The sequence below is a fragment of the Emydura macquarii genome, unplaced genomic scaffold (genome assembly GCF_026122565.2).
Source record: "Emydura macquarii macquarii isolate MOO-44397 ecotype Brisbane River unplaced genomic scaffold, CSIRO-AGI_Emac_v2 contig_295, whole genome shotgun sequence".
Taxonomy (NCBI): Eukaryota; Metazoa; Chordata; order Testudines; family Chelidae; genus Emydura; species Emydura macquarii.
This window is the reverse complement of record NW_027130432.1, coordinates 12,091,860-12,109,331: the sequence shown is the minus strand read 5'-3', so window position 1 is coordinate 12,109,331 and position 17,472 is coordinate 12,091,860.

Genomic DNA, 17,472 nt, shown 5'->3' with positions numbered 1-17,472 from the left:
CAAACCCTGTTGCCAACTCTGCCCGCATATCTACTCAAGTGATGCCATCACAGGTCCTAACCACATCAGCTACACCATCAGGAGCTTGTTCACCTGCACGTCTACTAATGTGATATAAGCCATCATGTGCCAACAATGCCTCTGCCACGTATATTGGCCAAACCAGACTGTCTCTATGCAAAAGAATAAATGGACACAAATCAGACATCAGGAACGGTAACATTCAAAAACCAGTAGGAGAGCACTTCAGTCTCCCTGGACACTCAGTAAAACAGACTTGAAAGTTGCCATACTTCGACAAAAAAACTTCAAAAACAAACTCCAGCGTGGAACTGCAGAGCTGAACTCATATGCAAACTTGACACTATCAGACTAGGTCTGATTAGAGACTGAGAGTGGCTAGTCCACTACAAAAAATAACGTTCCCTCTTTTGACATTCACACTTTCTCATCAACTGTTGTGAATGGCCTCATCCACCCTGATTGACATTAACACTTGCCCTCCTCACTGTGATGTAACTCACCCATCCTTGCATCTGTATATACACCTACCAAACTGAAGTTTCCACTTCATGCATCCGAAAAAGTGGATTTCTGCCCATGAAAGCTTACGCCGAAATAAATTTGTTAGTCTTTAAGGTGCTACAGGACTCTCGCTGTTTTGCTAAAAACAGACTAACACGGCTACCCCTCTGGAACTCAAGTATTTACAATGTCTCAAATTTGTCTGGTTGCCTGCAGCCTGTTGGCTAATTTGCATTGGCAGGAAATGTTTTGCATTCAGGTTTGTCAGAAGGATGGAGTTGCACAGGGGACTGGCAGTGGAAAATGGAGCATTGCATCACTAGGTCACTGGCTGGTAGGCAGTGAAAATCACTGCTGGCTGATGGCTCTGTGGAATGAGGTGGGGGTCTCTCAGTCTAGTTTCCTAGCGAAGATGGGTCAAAAGCAGCCCTGGCATGAATTCCTGCCACTGGTAACTTCATGGGATTGCACCTGCTCACCAGGGCTGAACTGGGCTTGGTGTGCCCACCTTGCAAAACCAGCACCACACCAATGGATGTTAACTGGTGCTCACGGTGACTATCTCAGGAGTGAATGACCAGGGTCCCTGGTCCCTTGAGCTGAGGGTGGAGGCACATGGTAGGGGAAGGGGGAGAACGAAGCTGCTTGTACTATACTGATGCTGCAGTGAACCCAGCGAGTTTCAGTGTCCAACATTGTCACCTTCCATTATGACTAAAGTCACCTCCAGCAACAGAAATGGGATGCAGGAAGCAGGGTGCAGTGGGGGGCATGTGAGCCTTGAGTGAAAGACCCAATGGATTTCCTCACTTGCTCTAGCTAGAGGGCTTTAGCCACAGTCATGCGCTGATTTCTCTGTTAGCTCTGCCTGTGAGTGGCTATGCAGCCCTCAGATCCAGTGTGATTACACTGAACTCAGCAGCACTGCTCGGCGTTACAGGGGGGAGAGCTGAATTTGGCCCACTGGGTTTAGTGCTGGCATGTCAGTGCTATCATCGGCACTTGAGGATGCTGCTAGGCTTTCCATGCTCATGTGGGGGGGCTGCACGAGGCACATTTAAGCCCCATTTTGAAGAGGCTTGTGGTTATAATGCTGGGCTAGTGCTCAGAAGTCCTAGATTCAATTCCTGACCCAGCTGCAGACTCCCTGGGTGACCATAGGCAAGTCACATAACCTCTGTGTGGTTCTGTTTCTCTCTTTCTTCAGGAAGCAAGTAAGAGAGATGTAGGAGGAAGTGGCTTATTCACGTAGCCTCCAGGAGCGTGAGGAGTTCAACAGGATGTACATAGAGCCATCTGAAATGGAGGATGCTAGGAGACAATAGATGACTACACCTCCTTGGGCCTGCACTTGGGGTAGTGGCAAGCTATGTTATGGAACTGCGAATGCTTGCCACATTTTTTGCAAATAACTCTTATTGAAGTGCTTTTATGTACATTATTTTTATGCTTCGCCCATTTACCGAAGCTAGCTAAAATTTGTGAACATATAGGTATGTGCAGCACATTTCATTAGGTTATGCACCCAGGGAATTTTATTTATTTATTTTTTTTAAAGGTGAACATTTAAAGGTGAACATCATAAAGGCCATTATTTTTATTCATCAAACAAACTAAAGAAACTAAAACTTAACTAAACTTAATTTTTTTTAAATTAACAACTAAACGTTACTTAAAAAATACAAAGCCACTTTTTTTTTTTTTTTTTTTTTGAGACATTCGGGTGTTCCTGGGCACACCCGGCACACCCCGTATGCATGCCTATGTGACTGCAGCAGTCCTAGAGGAAGAAGGATAACTGATTGCTCTGCGAGGAGACTGACTACTGACCAACTTGGGCAGAAAAGAGTGCTCCACCCCTCCACAGGTTCTCCTATCCATTGAGGTGAAGAGAGGTAGGAGGTAAGCAGTAGATCCCAATGGCCAAGGAGGAGGAGCCATTCACTGCCAAGGCTGGGAAGCTAATGGCACTGCCCCCAAGAGGAGGCGATATAGAGTGCTGATGGTGAGTTTATTGTCTTAGTTAGTTTGTTTGTTGTTCTTATCTGCTCAATATCTGGGATGTCTATATACAAATGCAAGGAGTTTGGGGAATAAACAGAAAGAACCAGTAGTATCAGTATGTAAGCTAACTTATGAATTAATTGGCATCACAGATGTGGTGGGATAAATCTCATGGCTGGAATATTGGTGTGACCCGTATGTGCCTGGGGTAGCTGACCTCAAAATGCCACGGTCTGCAAAAAGGAGAGCAAATTCTCCCAAAACTGGTGGCTAACACTGCTTCACCAATCAGCCACAAACAGAGCTTCTCGTTCCCCATGCTGATTATTAAGAAGCTAAAACAAGAAGTTACCCAGCCCCCTTTATTGCATTTCCGTCTCTCGCTCCAAATCAGCAATTAGGTCCAGTGAAGTGAAAAGTTATTTATAACTCTGCTCACTGTATAAAATCTCCAAAAGGCCAGCCACATTACTGGATCAGTATTGATTTGGATCTTACCCAAATACCACACTGCCAGCCAATCCTTTAGTGTCTAAAACTAAAGGTTTATTATAAAAGGAAAGAAACAAACAAGAAGAGAGATGTTAAATGATCAAAGCAATCAGATATATACAAATGATGTCAAAGTCCATATATATCAAATTCTTAGCAGAATTGTGGAGTTTGCAAGCTTGTACAGTTCTTCTGGAGTACATCCAGTACCTGGATGGGTCTGTTAGTCCTTTGTTTCACAGCTTCAATTGTAGAATAGTTGAAAAATCCAGAGGTAGGGGCAGCAGGAATGAAGACAAGATGGAAATGGTGCAGCTGCCTTTTATGTCGTTTTGTCATGTGGCCTGTTTCAAACACAAGCCCGCAGCACATGTGCATGGAAAAGCACTTGGAGTGGCCTGTTCACAGGCATGTCTCTACATGTCATGATGACTTGTAGGCATAGCCCCTGGCTTCTCTTCCTGGGCCATTGGACAGCTGATGATCCTTGATGGGCCCTCAAGCAGGATGGACAGGGCTAACACTAATCTGCCTGTGGGTGTCACCCTGTAGCACAGCACAAGTTTTAGATCCAGAATATCACATACAACTCACAATACAAAGATGATACATATAGATACGATTAGCATAGTTAGCAAATAATAACTTTTCCAATGATACCTTACATGGCATACCTGGTAATAGTCATTGTAATTGTGCAATATTGATATAAATAATATTACAAATGGTCACTCGTATTTCAGACAGAGTCACAATTGGTGTAGGGGGCATAGCTTGTTCAGGAAGCACAAACAGTAAAAGGAGAGGAGGGATTGCATTATGCATGAAGAATATATATACTTTTTCTGAGGTCCAGAAGAAGGTGGGGGGGTAGACCAGTTGATAGTCTCTGGGTAAAGATAAAAGGGGTAGAAAATAGGGGTGACATCATGGTAGTGGTCTACTATAGACCACCAAATCAGGAAGAGGAGGTGGGCGAGGCATTTCTAGACCAAATAACAGAAATATCCAAAACACAAGACCTGGTAGTAAGGGGGGGACTTTTCTCAGGGTATGTCTTCACTGACAGTGGCAAATTCACTGCTGTCAGATCGATCTATTTGGATCGATTGAGCGGTCAGTGAAGACCCACTCAATCGATCCAGAAGTCAATGCATTAAAACCACTCCTCAAGTGGCGTAGCGCTGCATCGATGGAAACGCATTTCCCATTGGCGCAGCACAGTGAAGACGCCATGTAGAAGAGGAGTTACGAAGTCGACGGGAGTTACGCAAGCTACTCTGCATAGCTTGCGTAACTCTCGTCGACTGCCGCCGAATTTCAAGGTAAGTGTAGATCTGGTCCCAAATATCTGTTGGGAAAGTAAATACAGCAAAACACAACATTTCCAATAAATTCTTGGAATGTACTGGAGACAACTTTTTGTTTCAGAAAGTTGAGGAAGTAACCAAGGGGACAGCCTTTTAGACTTAATTCTGACCATCAGGGAGGAATTGGTAGCGAATCTGGAGGTGTAAGGCAATTTTGGTGAAAGTGATTATGAAATGATAGATTCATGGTTCTAAGGAAAGGAAGCAGAGAGCGCATCAGAATAAGGACAATGGACTTCAAACAAGCACACTTTAACAAACTCAGAGAACTGGTAGGTAAGGTCCCATGGAAAGAATATCTAAAGGAAAAAAGAGTTCAGGAGAGCTGGCTGATTCTTAAGGAAACAATATTAAAAGCACAACTGCAAATTATCCTGATGCAAAGGAAAGATATGAAAAATAGCAAGAGGCTAGAATGGCTTCATCAGTAGCTATTTAATGACCTGAAAATCAAAGAGAAATCTTACAAAAAGTGGAAACATGGACAAATTGCTAAGGAGGAGTACAAACAAATAGCACAAGCATTTAGGAACAAAATCAGAAAGGCTAAGTCACAAAATGAATTACACTGAGCAAGGGATATAAGAGGCAATAAACAGAGATTCTTTAAGTACATTAGGAGCAAGAAAAGACGAAGGAAAGTGTAAGTCTTCTACTTAGTGGGGAAGAAGAGCTAATAACCAATGACATCAAGAAAACTGAGATATTTAATGCCTTTTTTGCTTCAGTCTTCACTAAAAAGGCTAATGATGACTAGATATTCCACACAATTAATATTAACAACAAGGGGGAAGGAATGCAATCCAAAACAGGGAAAGATCAAGTTAAAGAATATTTAAATAAGTTAGATCTATTCAAATCAGCAAGGCTTGATGAAATTCATCCTAGGGTACTTAAGGAACTAGCTGAAGCAATCTCAGAACAGTTAGCAATTGTCTTTGAGAGCTCCTGGAAGATGGTTGAGGACCCAAAAGACTTGAGAAGGGCAAACATAGTACCTGTCTTTAAAAGCGGGAACAAAGAGGATGTGGGGAATTATAAGATTATATGACTGGCCTAACATCAATATCTGGAAAGGTACTGGAACAAAATATTAAAGAATCAAATTGTTAGCACCAGGCGGACAATAGGGTTATAAGGATTAGGCAGCATGGATTTGTCAAGAACAAATCATGCCAAACCAACCTAATTTCCTTTTTTGACAGGGTTACCGGCCTAGTGGACAGTGGGAAAGTGGTAGATAAGATATATCTTAATTTTTGTAAGGCTTTTGACACAGTCCTATACAATGGTCTCATGAACAAACTAGGGAAATGTGATCTAGATGAAACTACTATAAGGGGGGGTGCACAACTGGTTGGAAGACTGTACCCAAAGAACAGTTAACAATGGGTTGCTGTCAAACTGGGAGGGCATATCTAGAGGAGTCCTGCGGGGTCAGTCCTGAGTCCAGTATTATTCAATATTTTCATTAATGACTCGGATAATGGAGTGGAGAGTATGCTTATAAAATTTGCAGATGACACCAAGCTCAGAGGGGTTGCAAGCCCTTTGGAGGGCAGGACTGGAATTCAAAATGACCTTGCTAAATTGGAGAATTGGTCTGAAATCAACAAGATGAAATTCAATAAAGACAAGTGCAAAGTACTTCACTTGGGAAGGAAAGATCAAACGTACAACTACACAATGGAGAATAGGTGGCTAGGTGGTAGTACTGTTGAAAAGGATCAGGGGGTTATAATGGATCACAAATGAGTAAACAATGTGATCAAGCCGCGAAAAAGGCTAATACTATTCTGGGGTGTATTACCAAGAGTGTCATATGTAAGACACAGGATGTGACTGTCCTGTTCTACTCAGCACTGGTGAGGCATCAACTAGAGTACTGTGTCCAGTTCTGGGGGCCACACTTTAGGAAGGATGTGAACAAATTGGAGAGAGTCCAGAGGAGAGCAACAAAAATGATAAAAGGTTTAGAAAACCTGACCTGTGAGGAAAGGTTAAAAAACTGGGCATGTTTAGTCTTGAGAAGAGAAGGCTGAGGGGGGACCAGTTAACAGTCTTCAAATATGTTAAGGGCTGTTATAAAGTTGGTGATCAACATTCTCCATGTTCACTGAAGGTTGGACAAGAAATAATGGGCTTAATGTGCAGCAAGGGGGATTTAGGCTAGGTATTAGGGAAAATTCTCTAAGTCTAAGGATAGTTAAGCTCTGGAACAGGCTTCCCAGGGAGGCTGTAGAATCCCCATCATTGGAGGTTTTTAAGGCTGGTCTAGGTTTATTTGCCCCTGCTTCAGCACAGAAGGCTGGAGTTGATGACTTTTTGAAGTTCCTTCCAGCCCTACAGTACGTTTCTATGATTAATCAGAAACATGAACCTGACCCTGCCTTTTGGAAGGTGAATTTGCAAAATTCAGGGTCCCTTCAAAGTGTAAGACCCAGAGTGGCCAGTCGGTTGGATCCTGCTTTAATCTGCCACCTGTTATTTGCACAGGGGAATTTCCTTATGTGTTAACTTCCCTAGTGTAGGTTAATAAAAGGGCCATAACACTGCCATATTTTACTTTACTCCAGACAGTGCTCTTTGTTTTCTCATCGCGTTTTCTCATGGATGATAGAGGCTGCTTTTGAATTAGCTCTTACAGAAGGAGAAGGAGGAGACTGCATCTGCTGCCCAGCTCTTTGCAAACACTGTGGTTTGCCTTTGCATCCCAGAGCTGAACTTTGACTGGAAGCAAGCCGCCCACATGTCACCCGGCCATCCAGGCACACTGGTGACACTTCGTCCATGAGAACATCTTGGCTAGTTCCTTACTGTTATGGACCCGACCCTCAGTCGGTGCAACTCAGTGATAACTACATTGGCTTCCTGATTTACTCCAGCGGAGGATCTGGCCTATATAGTTTTCAGAAGATTCTGACCTTGGTTAAAAATTAGCTGATGATGAAACTCAGCTTTTCTCCTGTATCCATGAGCAAAACAGACCAAACCACAAAATGCGGGCTGGATCATATGTAGTGAGAAAACAGCTTAGTATGTTTCACTGGGAAATCTAGGAGAGATTTTGTGTTGGGTTAATAGATTTATAAGAAGATCAAAAAAACAAAATTCCCTGCCAGCAGTGACAGGACACACCAGACCAAGAGTTATCATACGAACAACCAAGTAGCTAACTGTCTCCCCCAGTCCTCGTTGACAGGTGTTCTGCCTTTTACCATTGCTTTCCAATTGCAAGATAGGTCAGAGATGATTTGCATTATTTTAAAATCATGCTAATTTCTGCTGGAGTGTATGCACCCTAAGACTAGCAATCCTGATTCCTCTCTCCCCTGCACTAAAGTAAATCAAGGGTAGTTCCACTGAGGCGGATGGTGTAACAATGGTGTTTAGATCCATTATCCAACAGAGCATGAAATAATGCACTATGCACCCATTGGAAGGCTCATCACTTATATAGTGTAGTTTAAAGAAAGCCAACCAGTGGTGAAGCTTATCTAGACATGACTATGATTCCAGAATAAGACAGGGTGTGGATTTAAAGTGGAATAGCTATTCTGGAATAACTCCATGCATGGACACTCTTCTTCCAGAATAAGAGCGGTCTTTTTCTTGTTTAGACTAATCCACTTCAGGAATAACTACATGTCTAGACAAGCCCTTAAAGATGTGACAATGCATCTCCAACCTGCTCAGAGAGAGCATCCTATACTTGCTGACCTGGCCTCCAGGGACCTGCCTTCATCTCCTTGGCGATGCAGTTTATTTACCCTTGAAAGCATCCGCCCTGAGAAAGCTACACTAGGTGTAGAATGCAGCAGTTTATCTCCCCAGGGGGATGGGCTACAGAGAGCACATCACCTCTGTGCCTCATTTGTTCCACTGGCTCCTCACAGAACAGCATGCTGAGTTTAAAATCTGGGGCTGGGGTTTCAAAGGACCCAAGGGAATTAGGCACCTAACTCTTTTGAAGATCCCGGCCTGGTTCCTTATCTGCAAGATTCTAAATGTTTCTGGACAGTGACTGCCTGTCACAGGGTCCCTTGGCCTATTTACGAGGGAGTGGGATCCAGTGCACCTGTGACTGATTACCTGTGGCCCAATTGGGCTTAAGGGAAGGCCCCTGGGCCTGATAAAGAGGACCAGCAGCAGGGGAAGGAGGGCTACCTGTGGATCGCCCTCAGCCCATGGAGGTAAGGGGAAGAATGACAGAGAGCTGCTGGAAGGTTCCTGAAGAAAGCAGCTGGGGGAGCTGCTGAGAGCCCAGGAACAAAGTCTCTAAGAGGGAGGGCTGGGTAGCCCCTGACCCTGAGCGGACAGTTACCAGGCCAGAGAGACTTTATGTTGTGTATCAGGGAAGAGACTGGGTATGTCTACACAGCACAATAAGCCCAGGCTCTGACTCAGGTTTGAGCCCAAGCCCCCCTTCTGTCTATACACAAATCAGTCTGAATCGGGTCAGCAAGCACTCAGGACCCGGGTCTTGAGACCCGCTGAGAGTCAGGTCCAAGCCTTATCGTTTTGCAGTGAGGACGCGAGTCAAGCCGCAAGCCTGAGTTGGAAAGTCTGCGTAGTGCAGGATGGACGTTAGCATGGCTGTGAGACCCGGCTTTACAATGAGGTGTGAACGCTCAAGCACGGGCATGGAAACACCGAGTCCAAAAGCCTGGGTCCCACAGATCAAGGCTTACTGTGCAGTGTAGACACAGAGCCTTTATTTCAAATGTATTGGGACTTAGTAAAGTCCTGTTCCTTTTAGAGTTCTCAAGAGGCCCTGAGAGAAGGGGAAACTGAGGCAGGGTGCCTGCAGGCGGGGGTGCGACGTGGCAGGCATGCCCTTTTACACTGCCCTTGACAACTCTACTCCTCAGTGCGATGGATCTGTCTGCCAGGAGGGTGATGGCGATGCTCCTTGTTTGATTGTGAATGTGATTATGCTGACCCACAGCTCCAGATTAATTTCAGGGAGATTTATGATGATACTTGGCTGGCTAATGAAGCCTGAAGAGAGCCTGATCAGGGCTGCAGAGCACCATTTAAAGTGAGGGGCATAGATATGCACCACCATCAGACCCTCCTTTACCCTTTTCAGGTGCTGGCCCCCTGGCCCATGAGTCCCTACACTCACCCCTTCAGATTTCAGTGAGCGGCACCGTGATCTGCTGCACAGGATCACAGCGCCAATCAGGTTTGACATCTGTCATGACACAGGGGCGGCTGGGCCAAATTTGAGTAAGTGGCATTGCAGCCTGGTGCACAAAGTCGCACCATCACTCAGCTTTGGCCCGGACAAAAAGTACCCTTTATTTCTGTGCGGGCGATAACTTCCTTAAATCAGGAGCCGAGAGTTTTCTGGTGGTAAAGGGAAGTCTCTCCTGCTATAGCGGGAGACTGGGTCAGTATAACAGCAATGGGCCAGGAATAAGAACCAGCCTCCGATTCTCCATGGTGCTTTGATTCTGAGATCCCATGCAGGTGTTGTGTAAAGCAAAATGGCAAAGACTGGCCCTGCTGGTGGGACACCAGAAAGCAGAGCACAGTTGTGAATACACAGGGCCTAGTCCCTAGCAAGTGTAAAGGGCTGTAACGCATATATTGGTTTCAGCGGAGCCGAGCACATTTATATCTACTGGAGATTTGGCCCGTTACGTTTTGCAGACTAAGATCCAACCCAGTCTTTTCTGAATATGGCACTGTTGCTATAGTTTCCATGTCCTCTCCTGGCAGTGGGTAAATGATCTGTCTGTGTACACACACGGCCACATACTGATGGCCTTATCCAGCTTCTACTCGCTTCTTAGTGAAGCAAAGCTCTCCCAGAAGAAAGGGTTTCGGGATCGGGCCCATCGTTTGTCATTGGAGCTTGTCAAAGTTTTCAGGGGGAAAAAAATCAAGAGATATTTAAAGGTTTTTGTTTCAAACATCTTTTTTAAAATTTTCAAAAAAAATAATTGGGGTGAGGGTTAAAAAAAAACTTTTATCCCAGTGGGGGGAAATGAAAAGATGTGGGGGGTTTTCTCACTTTCACTTTTTATTTATTTCCGGTAGAAGAAGGGGAATGTTAGAAACAAAGAGAAAACTTTTTTTTCCCCTATTAAAACAACAAAAAAAATTCAAAAATTGAAATTTTGCTTTTCCAATTTTTGTGTTCAGAAATTCCAAATCAAGGGGGGAAATATTAATGGAAATTTTTGTCATGGTTGAAGAGTCAGTTTCAATGGAAACGTTATGACCAGCTGTCTGTAATGCTGCAAAAACACTTGGAAACTTGCAAATTAACTTAACTAAACTTGAAGACAAATTGTATTTGTGAGGGAGAGCAATGGGAATTCTGATCTCATAGAATCATAGAATACTAGAGTTGGAAGGGACCTCAGGAGGTCATCTAGTCCAACCCCCTGCTCAAAGCAGGACTAACCTCAGCTAAATCATCCCAGCCAGGGCTTTGTCAAGCCGCACCTTAAAAACCTCTAAAAATGGAGATTCCACCACCTCCCTAGGTAACCCATTCCAGTGCTTCACCACCCTCCTAGTGAAAAACTTTTTCCTAATGTCCAACCTAGACCTCCCCCCCTGCAACGTGAGACAATTGCTCCTTGTTCTGTCATCTATTACCATTGAGAACAGCTTAGCGCCATCCTCCTTGGAACCCCCTTTCAGGTAGTTAAAGGCTGCTATCAAATCCCCCCTCATTCTTCTCTTTTGCAGATTAAACAAGACTAGTTCCCTCTGTGACTCATCCATGCCTAGGGCAACCACCTGAAAATGCCAAGGTCAGGGCAGGCTGCAAAAGGAGAGCGGATTCCCCCAGCACTGGTGGGTGACACTGAAGTCAGACTTCCCAATCAGCCACAAACAGTGCTTCTGATTCCCCACACTGGTTATCAAAAAGTCAAAATAAAAATATACACAGCCCCCTTTACTGCATTTCAGTCTCTGACTCCCAATCAGCCACTAGGTCCAGTAAAGAGACCAGTTATTTAAACTCTATGCTCTTTACCAAAAATGTTTCTCCTGACCCCAAAGGGTCAGCCACTGAAAGCTGAAAGTCTTCCTCAGTGCTCCGGATGTGAATTTATCTAATCTGACAGACAGGCTATCATTTGCCACAAGAAACAACAGCGTCTGACTGGACATGTGGGAATGTGCAGGATAGGAGACCCCAAAATCATTTTCACATTTAGCCAGAGGGTCAGGATTTGAACCCAGGTCTGAACCAATGGGCTAACCTAGTACATTCCCTGAGTATCAGTCCCATGTGTGGGTGGTTGCCCCCTGTTGATAGCATCAGGCATTAGGGGAAAACCAGGCTCTTTGGATTTCTGAATGGAGTATTTTTGTCAGTGTTTGTTCACAGACCAGTTTAGAGCCAAGCAAACTATTTGCAGCTAATGGTTTTACAGCTAAAAAGGAAAATCTTCTAAGAATAGTTCCGCACTGGAAGAGGTTACTTAGGGATATCATGGAATCCCCATGAGTGGAGTTTTGTAAGAACAGGTTAGATAAATGTCCATCGGGGAGAGTCTCAGTTTATTTTATCCTGCCTCAGCCTGGGGAGGGGGAGGGTGGACTAGATGACTACTTGAGGTCCCTTCCAGCCCTACATTTCTATGAGTCTGTGATTCTAAGCCTGCCCACACTATGTCCCTTTCTTTCTAGGACTATTTAAAGGTTCAGTGTGAGCTTCTGATTCACTCCAAAGGGAGACAGCAGCATCCATGACCGATTGGCCGGGTTCTTCATTATTCCTTCATTACGCTTTAACTCGGCTTTGCAGAATTCCCATTCACAGCAGCTTTTCCTGATGAGTAAGTAAAATCACGTTTGTCTTGTCTTCGTTATCATTGCAGGAAAAGGCCAGTGCTTAGATTTTTGTACTGGAGCTGACGACCATTTAAAAGGCTGCCTGTACTCATCCCACCACTGCACTGCTAAATATCAGCTTTGTAACAACCCCAGCACCCTCTGCTGTGCAGATCTACAATAGCAGGGTAGCACACCCTCTGTCTGCATAGCTCCCAAGGATCAGAGCTCCCGTTTCAGCATCCTGTTGCTAATGGGCACCTGACACTCTCACATCCCTGGGACAAGTATTGTAAGATGCACTTTCCCCAGTCAAAGGGTTATGAAACCCCTTGGGAACTGGTGCGGGAATTAGCAGGGGGAGGGAAGGGTTGCTAGTGGCTTTTTGGGAGGGAGCGATGAAGCTGTTTTTCCATTCTCTTCCCCCCCCCCCCCCAGCCCATTCCAACCCCCTGCCCTCCAAGAAGCCCACTGCGTTGCAGTGTCAGTGCCCCTGGCTTGAGGTGCTGGTGTTGTTGCCTCTCCAAGTCCTGCTGACACAGAGCTGTGTGGGCAGTGCTTGGCTAAGCAGGTGTTCCCTAGGTATGAGCCTGTGAGTGAGTGGAGGAGAGAGCCCTGCATTCCTAGTGGCAAAGGGCAGCCCACTGGAAGGAAGTCACCGCGCTCATGCCCAGAACCAGGCACTAGGCACAGCTCCAGCAGCAGGATCCATGGCTGTGACAAAATCTGAATGGAATCCGAGAGCTCGCTCTCTGTCTCATCAGCTGTCTCTCTCTCTCCATTGTCCCCTTTTCTGCTCTGGCTGTTTCCAGCATTGTTCTGCTCCCCACTCCTCTCTTCAGTTATTTACATATCCCTTTCCTATTGTTGCCCTCTTTCCTGCTTCCATCGCTTCCCCTTTTGCATTGTTCCCATTCACTCCACCCCCAAACTTCAGAACTGAGGCCTGCCTGCCCATTGCAGACTCGTTACGGGAACTGAAGCCCTGAGTACTAAAGTGATGTGTGCCAAGCAGTTCCACCTGCACTGGGTGCAGCAGGGGTCAGAAGCCCATTTCTGACATCCTTTCCCTTCCTCCTATACACCCTGGTTCTGGAGGGCTGGTAACTAGAGTCCATCAGGAATTTGTCTGCAAAATGATTTTGGATGAAAAATGCCATTTTGTCAAAACCGAAATTGTTCACGGGAAAGGCTCCGTGTTGATGAATTTCCCAACGCTCTGTGATATAGTGAGGGCAGAAAGCTGTAGGAAAGTGATACTCTTTGAGCGCCTGCCCACTGCTAAAGGCCCCTCCCCCCTCAAAGGGAGGAGCCACCAGACCCAGGAATCAACTGAATTCAGGGGACAACAAATGAAAAAACAGGAAGGGGCGTGATGGTCAAAGGGTCAAGGTATGTAAGCCTCAGAATGCTCAGGGCTCTGTTCCCTGCAGATTAGCTGAGAGCCATTAGGGGGCAATTAGGAGCAGTTGAGGCCAATTAGGGACCAGCCAGGTGCTCCATAAAAACACTCTGCCCCAAATAGACAGGGCACGAGCTGGGAGGAGTAGGAGTGCCGTGCCATGCCACTCTGCTCCTGTGGTCAGGAGTGCTGAGTTGCGAGGAGGACCAGAGTGCAGAGTTCTGTGGAGGAGCAGACTGGAGGAAGGTACCAGGCTCAAGAAGCCAGAAGGACGGAAGGTGGGGGAAAATTAGCCCAGGGGAAGAGAATTGCAGTTGGGAACACGGTGCCAGCATCACATAGCTGCTTCTCATAGGGCCCCTGGGCTGGGACCCGGAGGAGTGGGTGGGCCCGGGTCCCTACCCCCTCCTCGGGAAAGACGGAGTAACTGGAGATGCCCTGGCCCACTACAAGCAACAGGAGCGTGAGACCCACTAGGGTGGAGCCGGCTGTTTGCCACACCTCCTTCCCCCGCCCATAAAGCTTTGACATTGTCAAAATGTCCCATTCTGACACATTTGAAATGGGGAGTGTCACTTTTCAAATTCAAAGTGCCTTTTTGTTTGGAAAATGAACTTAATTTACCCTAAAAGCAGAGTTTTTTAAATGGCCAGAAAGGCAATGTTTCGAAATGATCCCACTGAAACGTCTCCGTTGCCTGAAACCAAAACGTTCTTGGCTTGTCTGTTTGCAGAAGCTTTTGAGATTGTAACTGTTTGTCTCGATTGGAGACAGGAAATTTTTTGAAAATGATTCCTGCCTAGCCGTACTTCTGGCTGGCTGGGTTCCGCAGCAGTGCCTTGGGACACTAGCCCCAAAGAGTGCTACATCACACAGGGCTACAACACGCCCAGTCCCTGCCCAAGTGTGTGAAGGAGGGCTCCAAGCCTCTCCCTTGCTCCTTCTTGCCTTCCTTCACAGGGCACAACCATAGTCCCTGAATTCAGGAGGCTGCTTATTTCTCTCATCCCAGGGGATGATACCATCCCAACAAAGGCAGTGCAGGGCCTTTGCCTTCTCTCCAGCACCAGCCTGTGGAGGCAGAAAGTGTGCTGTACAATCCATAGGGCTGGTGCCACTCATGTAATGCTCTCTTTGCATTGGTGACCACCGGTGCTTGAACCTGGTACCTTCACATCTATCACTTGAGCTAATGGAATAACTCCATTAGCTAGAAGCTGTAGTAAGCTAGTATCCCTTGGTGGACCAGCCACTAAACTGGGACAATCACATGACACACTCTCTGCCACATACCTCCCCTGTGACTGGAAGCTCATCCTGAGTATCTGAGGTCTACTGCAATTCTGCTCTGTTGACTTTGGTAGAGTTACAGCAACAGAGAATTGACTCAAGTTCTTTAGCGGGTTTGAGATGGGGCTAGGAGACAGGCAGGGCCCCCACTTGGAGGGGGGGAAGTGTACACTTTACCAGGGCCCGGAGGCCCTGTGGGGTATGTGTGTGGGAGGGGGTCTGTGTTACAAGTTTGTACTGGGCCCAAAAAAATTATGCTTGGGCCCTAGAGACAGGGTCACCTACAGCAGGACACAGTTTTGGCACTGGAACACATTACAGCTGTATGTAATGGGAGTTCTAAGTATGCAGCCACATGTATGTGCTGCTTTTCTTACTGCTTGCCTTTGTCCAAGAACTCTGTGTATAATGTACATAAAAACTAGGCTTAAGAAGAATAAGTTGAGTCTGCACCCATGCAGTAATGCGCAGGAATGGGGTGGTATCCCTTCGAATAGCTGGTGAGCCCTCTAATCGTGCTCTGTGTCCTGTCTTTTAGATGCCAGGCAGAGCAGCTGTGTGTAGACGTAAATAAGCCTTGCATGTGGTAAGTATAGTGACTGGGATCCCATCGTGTCTGTTGGTTTCATAGATCCCAAGGCCAGAAGGGGCTTGTGTGACCAGTCTGCCCTTTTGTATAATGCAGGCCAGAGAACTGCCCCACAATGATGCCTAGAGCAGATCCTTTAGAAAAACATCCAGTCTTGATTTGCAGATTCTCGGTGATGGAGAATCCACCCTGGCTCTTGGTAGATTGTTCCAGTGGTTAATTACTCTCACTGTTAAAAATTCACACTTTATTTCCAGTCTGAATGTGTCTAGCTTCAACTTCCAGTCGCCGGATCGTGTGTTTTTCCTTTCTCTGCGAGATGAGAGAGCCCATTATCAGATCTTTGTTCCCCACGTAGGTACTTACAGACTGTTACCGAGTAACCCCTTAGCCTTCTCTTTGCTAAGAGAAGTAGCTGGAGCTCCTGGAGCCTGTCCATAAAAGGCCTGCTGTCTGACCTTTTAATCACTCCCGGGACTCTGCACTGAGCTCTCTCCAATTTATCAACTGCAGTCACTGCACTGGACATGAGATGAATTTGTCTGGGGGCCTCAGGGAAGCATGAGGCTATAGCTGGTCCAGTGTCCGGGCTGGAGTGGGACAGGGCATCAGCAGCAGAGACACCAGAGCACACAAGGAGTTGCCAGTGGTTAGGGGGGTAGGCCCTGCCCTACCCCACCGTGCCCCAGCAGCCTCTTGTCCTCCTTTCCTCCCACCCTGACTCCATGAGTGCTCTCCTCGCTGCTCTCCTGGCCTGCACACCCGGCCAGCCACTAATTTTAAACTCTCCGAAGCCAGGGGGAGTGAGAGGCTCGGGGCAGACGGGAGGGAGGGTGAGCAGCCCTGCTCCACTCCCCGCCACAATGCCATGGGCTTAACAGGGCCCTGTTGCTGCCTCAGGCAAGAGCTGCCTGTTCCCCTCAGAGCATCACTGTCTGCCCAGGATAGGCAGCTATGTGGATAGCTATATGTCCAAGATAGGGGGCTACGTGACCCCCATGGAGATGTGGTGGGGGCTAGTGCAGCCAAAAATCTTAGGAGCCTCTGACCTGGAGCATTTCTGTTTTTAAAAACTCTCGTCTTGATGTAAACGGTGCCGATCATGAAGAATCCACCACAGCACTCGGTAAATTGTTCCAGCGGTTACTCACACTTGCTTCCAAAACTGCAAGGGCCATGAACTGAACCCAGATCTTCTGCATGGCTGGGGCCGTTGCTAGATTTAAAATCCAGCCCTAGTATTTGATTTGATGCCCTCCTGTGACCAGATTTCCACTGCTGATATGATGAGTTTCTTTTCATTGGCTCTAAATGTGCCTGCCACTTAATTTCATTGATTGTCCCTTTGAATTCCTATTCTGTTATGGGGCAAGATAACAAAGAGGACTGATTCCTTTTCATTGTGTCCTTCTTAGTCTTGGATTCCTCCATCACATCCTCTCTGCACCCTCTTCTCTTGTACTCCTTTGTCAGAGGTAAATTCTACCCAAACCTTTAACCAGCTTTGTCGTCCTCTGGACCTTGTCGGTGTAACATCTTTTTATTGTGAGGCAACCAAAACTGAACACAGTCCTCCAGAGCAGGACAATATGCCCTCAGGATGATATTTTCTGTATTATTTTGTATCCGTTTGGGTACAAGCATCTTACTTGGGTCCTCACCTATTGTTGCAAGTTCACCTGGCTCTGAATTCTTGCTCTTCAGAAGTTCCTACAATTTCCATGCCTAGCAGTGTGTGTAGCCCTAGCTTACTCAGTGTGGCAGTCATCTGCCTCTTAGGGGCTTGGAGGTTTGAGTCTGTATAGCAGTTGCCCCAAAACAAAGACTGGTTCTTCTAGCTCAGGCACTAGAGGGCCATGTGTTTACAGCCAAAGGTTGTAGATTCAATCCTTGCTGTTGATGATCCACCTGCCCATCTTGTTACAAGGGTGTCTGAGAAATGTAGGCTTGTTTTGCCACTGTGCCTTTATTTATCCACCATGTTAGATTTCATCTAC